Source organism: Lactuca serriola, chromosome 3 (genome assembly GCF_051521515.1).
Source record: "Lactuca serriola cultivar US96UC23 chromosome 3, Lser_US96UC23_V15, whole genome shotgun sequence".
NCBI classification, from domain to species: domain Eukaryota; kingdom Viridiplantae; phylum Streptophyta; class Magnoliopsida; order Asterales; family Asteraceae; genus Lactuca; species Lactuca serriola.
In genome coordinates this window covers 225,817,589-225,827,086 of record NC_136410.1, presented here as the reverse complement: position 1 = coordinate 225,827,086, position 9,498 = coordinate 225,817,589, and positions in this window count along the sequence as shown.

The following is a 9,498-nucleotide window of genomic DNA, read 5'->3' as shown; positions in this document are numbered from 1 at the left end:
TTTTCGTCAGACTTTTCGCTGTTGCACTACTATTGTTGAGATCTTCAATTCTCATTTAGGTTGTTTCGGCTAGGAGTCTCTCGATCTCTATTTCGAGTTTTTAGCTATCTACTGCTATATCAGGATCTTGGAAAAATCATAACTTCCTCATACGAAGTCAGATTTGGGCGTTCTTTTTATGCATGCTCACGGTTTAACGATATCTACGACTTTCATTTAGACACCAAAGGCTAATTGTTATTGTATTGAAACTTCATGCTTTACGTTTATCAGCATTTTCGGTTTTGTCGGGAATCTTAGAATGGTCATAACTCCTTCGTTATAACTCAGATTTTAGGGTTCTTTATATTTTTCGAAACTTTATCACGATATCTATCTCATAAGGTACTAAAACGGAGCTTTTTGAATGCTTCATTTTAGATAATATTCTTATTAACTTAGAATAGGTTACGAGGTTCGACTGAATTCGTTACATTGGCTTGAAATTTCAGGTTGTCACATCATCCCCCCGTTAGAGGGAATTTCGTCCTGAAATTTACATGTGAGGTACATATCTGAGGATTAGGGAAAGAGATGCAGGTACTTTTGTTTCATCCGATCTTCGTGCTCCCAAGTGTATTCAGGTCTTCGCATGTCACTCCAGCGAATCTTTCACTAATGGGAAACGACTTTGATTCGTTCTCCTGACCTCTTGGTCCATGGTCACTACGGTTCTTCTACAAAGGTGAGGCCCTTGTGGAAATCGATCTCATCGAGTGGGATTACAAGATTCTCATCGGAAGGATACTTTTGCATGTTCGAGATGTGGAGGGTAGAATGTACGTTGCTAAGTTCGCGAGTAGGTTGAATTTGTTAGTTATAGGGCCGATTTTGGCAAGAATCTCGGAGGTCCTAACTATATTGGGTTTTAGCTTTCCACGCTTTCCGAAGCGTATCAAGCCTTCCCAGAGTGAGGATTCCAAAAGAAATTGGGTCTCTCACCTGGAGTTCCAAAGGTTTCTCCCTCTTGCTTCTCTTCCTAGTCAAGGGCAACTCGCTTCTGGTACAAAGTCATAAGAGTTTCTGTAATTTACGAGGAGTCCTAAATAAATTACGACAGTAGGTTAGCGAGACCTAGAATTTGGCGAATCCCCGTCGGCGTCTTTGGTGCTGAAAAATTCTCAACGGTTTTGATTAATTGAAAAGGGTCCTCAAGAATTCCTACATTACTAATATTGTGTCTTAGGAATTTGACTCTTCAATTCTAAAACTCGTATTTAGAGAACTTCGTGTAAAGCTTCTCTAATCGTATTGTTTCTATGGTTTGTTGTAGATGCTCTTTATGATTCCTTTCTTACTACGAGAGCAGATAAGTAAGTCATTTACAAAGACAATGACGAACTGATCCAAGTAAGAATGGTGTACCCTATTTATTAAGTTCATGAATACTATGGGCGTATTCATTGTATCCGAGGGATATCAATACGGACTCGTATTGTCTGTATCGAGTTTGGAAGATTGTCCTCGGGACATCCTTCGCTGACACTCGTAACTGGTGATATTCAGATCTCAGGTCTATTTCTGAAAGGTAAATAGTTCCTTGCGGTTGGTCAACCGACTCATCTATGCGAGGCAGAGGGTAATGATTTCTAATGGGAATCTTGTCGAGGTCTCTAAAGATGAGGTACTCCTGGCATGAGTACTTCGGAGTTCTGAAATGATGGCTTCGCTAGAAAGACGATTTCAGAGAAAGAGATGTGCGCACAAAATTGGTATTGCGAGGATCAAGTTGACTCAAGTTGTATGATAATGTCGGAATCATATGGAAACTAAAGACATTAGATTTGAACATAATGCATTACAGACAAAACACAACAGTGCAACATTTAACAGAGTTACAGTACTTTAGATTTACTACAAGACTATTGTTGCGAACAAGGTATACTACAAAAGACAAGTATACGCAACACGAGGGTCCCTTTACTGATAGGATCTCACAAAAGATAAGACTCTAGTTGCACTTGTTTTAAACAGTTTATAAATCTGTTACAATGAACTGCCTTAATTACATTAATGTGGGTCCAGAGTAGCCTCTCCTGCGGCAGTGATCCTTAGTATTCTGCCGTCTGCGCCGGAGTTCTTTGTTATAGGGCAATCCTTCTTGAAGTGCCCTATGTCACCGCATTGGTGACATGACTGGATAGTACTAGCATTGGTGGTGGGAGTGAGGTGTCGAGCCAGAGTTATGTGCACACGGGTGCCCTCCTCATTCATCCACTTTGAAACTTTCCTCTTATAGGGTCCGGTTTTACCACCACCTTTGTGTGCAGGGTTGGTCCCTATGCCATGGATTGGAGAAATGGGTCGTGCGGGTGCTGAAGGGGCAGGAGTTGCCACTTTCTGTTGTTGCATGGCAAGTCTTTGGGATCACTTGCGCTCACTTCTGGCTTGGCGATATCGTCTCCTCTTTTCTGTCTTACGGCTTCGCAAGTCCATGACTGTTGTCATTTGTTGGCTTCCCAAATTGGTACTACAATCGGAACTTTCGACTCCCTTGCCAGTCTTGTTTGCATTGTCAGAGTTGATGTGTGTAAGGAAAGTTGTCACAGCAGCTGCTACCGCGGCTTGTAACGTAGCGGCGTCGATATGGAGGATAGGGGTTTCGTTGCTCGGCTGACTATTTCCGGGTGACGACATGATTCTGTTACGCGAAAAGAGAATGAATTCGTGAGTGAGTATGGTTGAACCTGTATCATTTTGATTCTGGCTAAGAGACGAGTCATTATACATGAAAACTTAGCTTATACACGTTATGATATAATCAAGAATGGGCGGATAATAAAATGTGTGATTCTACTCTAGTCCCACATCCCAACGAGGAAAAGAAACTAAATTAGAAATCTCACATTCTATTGTCTACCAGGTCTTAGTTATATATAACTCGGGAATGTATAAGCGAGGAAAGTCATAATAATAATCTTCTTATGAATCCTATTTGATGAACTAGACTTTCTAGTAACGGCTACCATTGACCCTAGATGTACTTAGATCGTTCAATTGAAGAGTAAGAGTATGATCTCGAAGGTTTGACCTACATCCCTATGATGCAGTTCTAGTACGGAATGGAAGTAAGTTCGTAGACTAGTCTCAAGACGATTGTTGTTCGCGCTGAGGTGTTATAGATTGGTGAATAATATGATCCAACCACTGAAAGAGACTTGGAAATGATTCCTTAGTCAGATTACTATAGTCCAAAGACTTGACTAAAGAGAGTTTCAGATAGACTCCAATGAAATCATGATGAAAGGTAATTTGAACAACGAGTGACACAGAAGTTAGGCGACTACCAATATCATTGATGTTTAAGATGTAACAAGTTTGGGAAAATTGACCTTGTAGAAGGTCGTACATCTTAACCGGAGTAGAAAAGTTTTGGCCGCATAAGGTCTAACTAAAAGTACTTACAGTACAAGATAATTACATAGAAAATGCCACGTAGGATATAGACAGTAAAAACGATTCCTTTAACAAGGAAGGGAAATAAAGCATTTCCTATTGGTGACGGTCATCCCTCTGGTGAACTCTCAATTCATCCAGTTGTCATTCCATATCGAACAGGTATCTCTCGTACACTCTCTGGCGTACTCGGAGCTCTATGACTTCGGCTCAAGTTTCAGCTAGTGCTTGCAGCAGGGTCTCATGATCTCTCTCAGATCTCTCACGAGCATGCTCAAGGCGATTGGTGTGAAGGATATGCATCCCTCCATTGGTATCAACTTCTGCGACACTACGTAGAGCTGTCCTGCCCTGAATTTTGTTTCGGGAAACTCTACGGATTAGGATTGGTAGAACTCTGTTTGCTGATCTCCCTTCATTTAGGTTGTAGAAGCTTCGGTCTCCATTAAACGTCATAGGTTGATCTTGCTCTTCACTCCATGATTCCAAGCATTCTACCCAAGGAGGCGTCGGGCCATGAAAAGTCGGACGAGAGTTAGGATTTGGAATGGAAGCTACCTGGGGTGGGTTCTCAACTTCGGGTTCGGAGTTAGCATCATCCGAAAGGTCTTCATCATGGTGATCATTCAAAGGTATCGGATGATCATTCTCTGGTTCTTCTCCAAACCATCCAGCAATGTCTTCGTTCGGAAGGTATGGGTTGCCGTGGGGATGGAGTCCAGCCATGTTATCTATGCGATAATTGGGGTCAAGAAGTAGTTATTAGACGAACTAACTAGATAATTATAAGAAAATCTTTATTAGTTACATCACTAATTGTAAAGTGCATACCGATTATATGTCATCAAACAGGATAGGCTTTCGAATAAGTGACCTTAACTCCAAATTCACGAGGAATCGGGGTAAAGCAAAATTTCATAGATTCTGAGTCTCTATCATCCTAGTTACATATAACCTTTAACGTATCCACTTAGCAACTATTGACCTAGTAATGAAGATCCTTTTTAGTTCTCAAGTAAGCAATTATAGTAACACCAAATACCCCTATGGTATTTCAGACTTAGGTTCTGTTACGATGTTCTCATTGTGGTAGTGTTGGTAAGTTGTTAGACTTGTTGCCATATCACAACCATTCTTGGGCATATGCTAATCACTCCTTGGATTAGCATAGTTGATCAGGCTATGCCACTCCCAAGACTGACCATACATCCCCGAGCTTACTTGTGATATTCAACAATCGTAATACTTTTGTTCTTGTCATTGTGACACGGATTTTAGTATGAATGCAGGCACGTATACTTAGTCAAATATTTTATTATTTAAAGTATAAACTGTTGGTCAGTGTGTTTTTTAATCCCATTGTATTTATAGTCAGTATATCTTTTATTGGTTGATATACTTAATTCACTATAAACAATGCTCTGATACCAATCTGTCACACCCCAAAACCAAGAACGGCGGAATACGTTCTGAGGTGGAGGACGTCATGTCAAGTATCACAACAATGCAAAGTAGTAAACAAGCAACAAAATCATCCATTGCATTAATGGTATAATTTTAATTACAAGTGTGTTCTTTCATAGCATAAACAACATAATGAATACTCGAAATAAAAGACGAGTCTTGATTTCTCCATCTTCTCTAAACCTTGCATCGGTACCTGTCTATTTGTGACCTGAAAATACAAGTTATTTTGAAAACGACTATTAGCAATAAAGCTAGTGAATTCACAAGTATTTTAGTAACATTACTTTGTGAAAAGTGTGTATGAAAGACTCGTAAAAGTTTAAGAAAATAGTTTTGTATAAGTGTGAAAACCCAAGAAAATCCCATATTTTCTACTAGTATAAAAAGTAGTCTTCTACCAAGACTCATGTGTTTTGAAAGTATGAACCTCTACGTAAGAGAAAGTTTTACCTTATATAACTATTATTATTCAAATCTAATCTACCTCATTGATTATATGAACGTGACATAAAGTAAAGGAAATGAAGAAGATAATATAATAACAGAGAGTGTGTCCTTCTATATCAGGATATTCATGGCGTGGAAACTCGCCGAACAGTACTACCATAGCCATCTGCCGATGCACATTTTCCCTACTATTGTTAACAGGCCTGGGTGCGGAGTGGGAAGTCCCATAGCGTATATAATAGTATCTTCTCATATAATATGTAATAAAATCTAACCATATAGGATCTATATAATCGTATCTATATACAAGTATCCATGTAATAGTATCTCTACGTACAGCACATATGTAATCGTATCTAAGTAAAGTATCTAGGTAATAGTATCTCTACAACCAACATGTATTCGTATAGACTCATGAATGAACTGACTATTGTGTGATTCTTTGTACTAGGAATGGCAAGTAGTATCTCCTATGTATACCTATTCTAGTTATTAGTAATGTACGAGTATAATCGGAAGTATACCTTTGCTACCCAAAGGTACTGAACTGATTGATGGAACTTTTATGACTATATATGTATACATGATATATAGGCATGCATTTGACAAATAAAAGTGATAAGTTATTAATTAACTTGATGATTGATTAGATCTTCTTAACAGGTAATGCGATGAAGTAAAAACAGTAAATAACACAAGTATAGATCAAGATGTGTCGAATGATTAGATCAAACAATCCTCAGTAGAGCTCGACTAAGAACTTCCGCTGTAGAGGATTTTAGGGTTACAAGAACGATAATAATAAACTTGCTGAATAATTCTCTGATCGTTCTATTCTATCGTTACTATCTAGGATGCATGCAAGTTCCTATATATACTAAACCCTACTAAACTCACGGATGGACAGGCCCATACCGGAGATACAAAATGGACTAGCTAACGAGCCCAATGGACGCAATACTTAACAAAAAACACAACCCAACAATCTCCCCCTTTGCGTCAAATTGGAGCGAGACTACTTCTTCTTCTTGCTTGGGCCAGCAGCGGGAGCCTTCCTTATAGTATCAAACAGACGTGTGATAAGAGAAAGGATAGTCTGTCTGAACCGAATGTACCATTGAATCATATCATCAAAGTACTTGATATCATCCGTTGTGTTCTGCTTGCATCTGTGGATGATCCCCAAAACATGCTCCAAACAGGCAGTGGTGTATAGATGTTTGTCAGCCAAGGCGAAAAGACATTTCTGTCCTTCGTTCCTGGTAAACATGACCGAATTCCTCTTCGGGTCAATCTTCCCCATCTGCATCATGTTGAGATCACTGGCAGAGCCAACAGGAGATATTGTAGGTTTCTTCTTAAATACGCTCGCAATCTCCTGATCCATCAATGCAACTTCCATGATGTAGCACACGAGCATCCTCTTGAAATGGTCGATGATCGAACCGTATTCAGCTTCGTTGGTGAGGAGGATGTTGTGCAAGATAATCCAATCATGGGGATTAAGGTTGGGAAGATCTGCAAGGGAAATAGCATGTTCTGTTTTGGTAGATCCCCGAAGTACCTTGAACCGAACGTTGATGAAGTTACCTTCACTGTACGACTTCAAGACCCGAACGTTGACAATTTTCTGAGCGCTCCAAGTCTGATATTGGGGTTAAGCAGCCTTCAGATAGAAATTGATTAAGTCCCGATCAACCTGTGGATGAGGATGAGGGATCTCTGCAACGTTGGAAAAGGCATGAAAGATAAAAGCCTTTCGGGTCAGTGGCATGTCGAACTGTGAGTCGACAGTGTTAGACCGATCTAAAGAGATCACAGGTTCCAGCCACAAGATACTCGGTGTGTCGATGGCTTCTTTAATCATCCTCTCAAGAGTCCAGGAAGGAAACAGAGTTTTCCTGCTCTCAAGAAGGTCGTGGGCTTCCTTCTGTTTACGTTCGGCTTCTTCAGCCTCTCTTGCCACACGAGCACTGATGTCAGCCTCATTGTGTCGACTTTTATGCTTCAACAAGTCGGCGATTGTCTCATTATCTTCTTCTTCTTCCTCCTTAACAATCTTTTTGCCTTTGTCTTTCACACCAGAACCAGAGGCTTGGCCTACTGGAGGAGGTTCGTTAGTGTGAGTTGCTGTGGAAGTAGGAGGTGGTTGAGACATTGTTTCCTTCTCTCCCCCTTGTTTCGGAATGGACACGAAATCAAGGAGCCCTTCGATATTACTGAGTAGGGCGAGGGCGGGAGCGAGCTTCTCTGCAAGGTCACGCCTCACAGTGTAGTTAAGAATTGGATCATGTGCTTCTAGGATGTTGGAGATGGCAGAGTGGGCATCCGAAACACACGATTTGATGACCTCCCTTTCAGATCGAAGAGATTCAATCTCCTGTTGAGAGTTGGAGAGTTGAATGCTCTTGACCTTCAGAGCGGTAGTCTTCCTGGCTAGAACATCCATGAGAGTGTTCTCGGCAGCCAAATCTTCTTGAAGCTTGGAGAGACGCGCTTCGATGGTTGTTCGGAAAGCTGAGTTGTCGTCAGAAATTGTTTGACGAAGAGAAGCGAAGGAATTCAACTCAGTTGCGACTGATGTTGCCAGCTGGTGGATAATAGGTTCCAACATAGTCTTGGCGGCGTTGGCACTCTCCTGTAAAGACTTCAATAGGGAAGAGGCATCAGTAAATAGTTTATCGACTTTTTTGGTCGCAGCCTGACAGGCTTTGGTAGAGGCATCTATGGCGGTGGTTGCAGAAGCAAGTGAAGCTTGTTGAGCTTTGGAGAAAGCATCAACAGTTTTCTGAACTGCAGCTTCAGATAGGGATGACTGAGAAGTGGAAGAGGAGGCGATGAGTGAGTCAATTTTGTCATGGAGCTCCTGGAGATGCCTTTTGGTGACAGGAGCGTCATCATCGTCATCGCTTTGTACTTGAAACGGGCTATAGTAGACCGAGTCAAAAGTCATATTCTCTCCGCCAAGGAGTGGTTCTTCTCCCTCTAATGCGTTACCAGGAGAAGATGGTGGTGGTGAAGCTGGTGGTTTGGTAGTATGGGTAGGTTCGGGTTGTGTTGTTTCGGGTGTAGGTGTGGGCTCGGGTGCTGGGGTGGTTTCGGGTGTTGGGGTGGATTTTGGTGCGTCAGTATGAACCCCCGTATCAGATACGTTGGTTCTAACATCTGCAGTGGTGGTTGTGGTTGCTTCGGTGAATACTGGTGGAGGTATTGGGATGGAGGTGGGTGGTATTTGAGTAGTGGAAGTTATGGGGGGAATAAAAATAGGAATGGTTTTAGGTGGAGAGGAAATTGGAGAAGTAGATACATGAACTTCAGGGGTTGGAGATCTGGGTGGAGTGTTGCCACGTGGAGAGTCATCAAAATCAGAACTCTCACCCTCAGATTCGCTTGAGGAGGAAGCGATAACCAGCTTTCGCCTCGGCTGAGTTTTTCTCCTCTTCTGCTGGGGAGACTGAGCAGCCCTGGTGGGTTTCCTCTTCTTTGGAGACAGGCCTTTGGCCCCCTTGACCACCTGTTTTCTCTTATCAGCCTTCTTGCCTCTTGGAGCAGGCTTGTCGACGTCATGAATGGATTTCAGCATCTCCGGAGTAAGATCCCTTAGACCAGAACGCTTGAACTCCTTGTACGTCCTGATAATCCGGCTATCAGCGGGAACATCCCCATACATGGTTTCCGGAAGAGACCCGTTGAACGGTAACTTTGAAACGTCTGACACAATGATCTTCGTGGTATGAAAGGTACCAATCGAAGACATTGGAGCACCAGCGACAATGGGGACGTGGTACTTGTCCATCACCCATTTCGTGATAATGGTCCAGAACCGAGCATACGAAATCTCTGAATGTCTGGAAGTGGATGAGAGACTCTGAATGAGTTGTTGCCACAGAACGAACCCGTAGTCCATGTTGATGCCATTGTAGATACCATACATTATGGAGAGAAATAAACGGCTAGCTCCATCAGACCTGACACTTCGTTTAGATAAACCCTTGAACAAAACAGTGAACATCCCATTCCACTGTGGACGTAGGCACGACTTCTTGAATTTCGTCACCGTAGTAAGCACCTCCGTGTATCCCATGTTGTAGAACATGTTGAACAAATGACCCATGGGGATGGATTCCGGATTGACCCTGGAAGAATCCA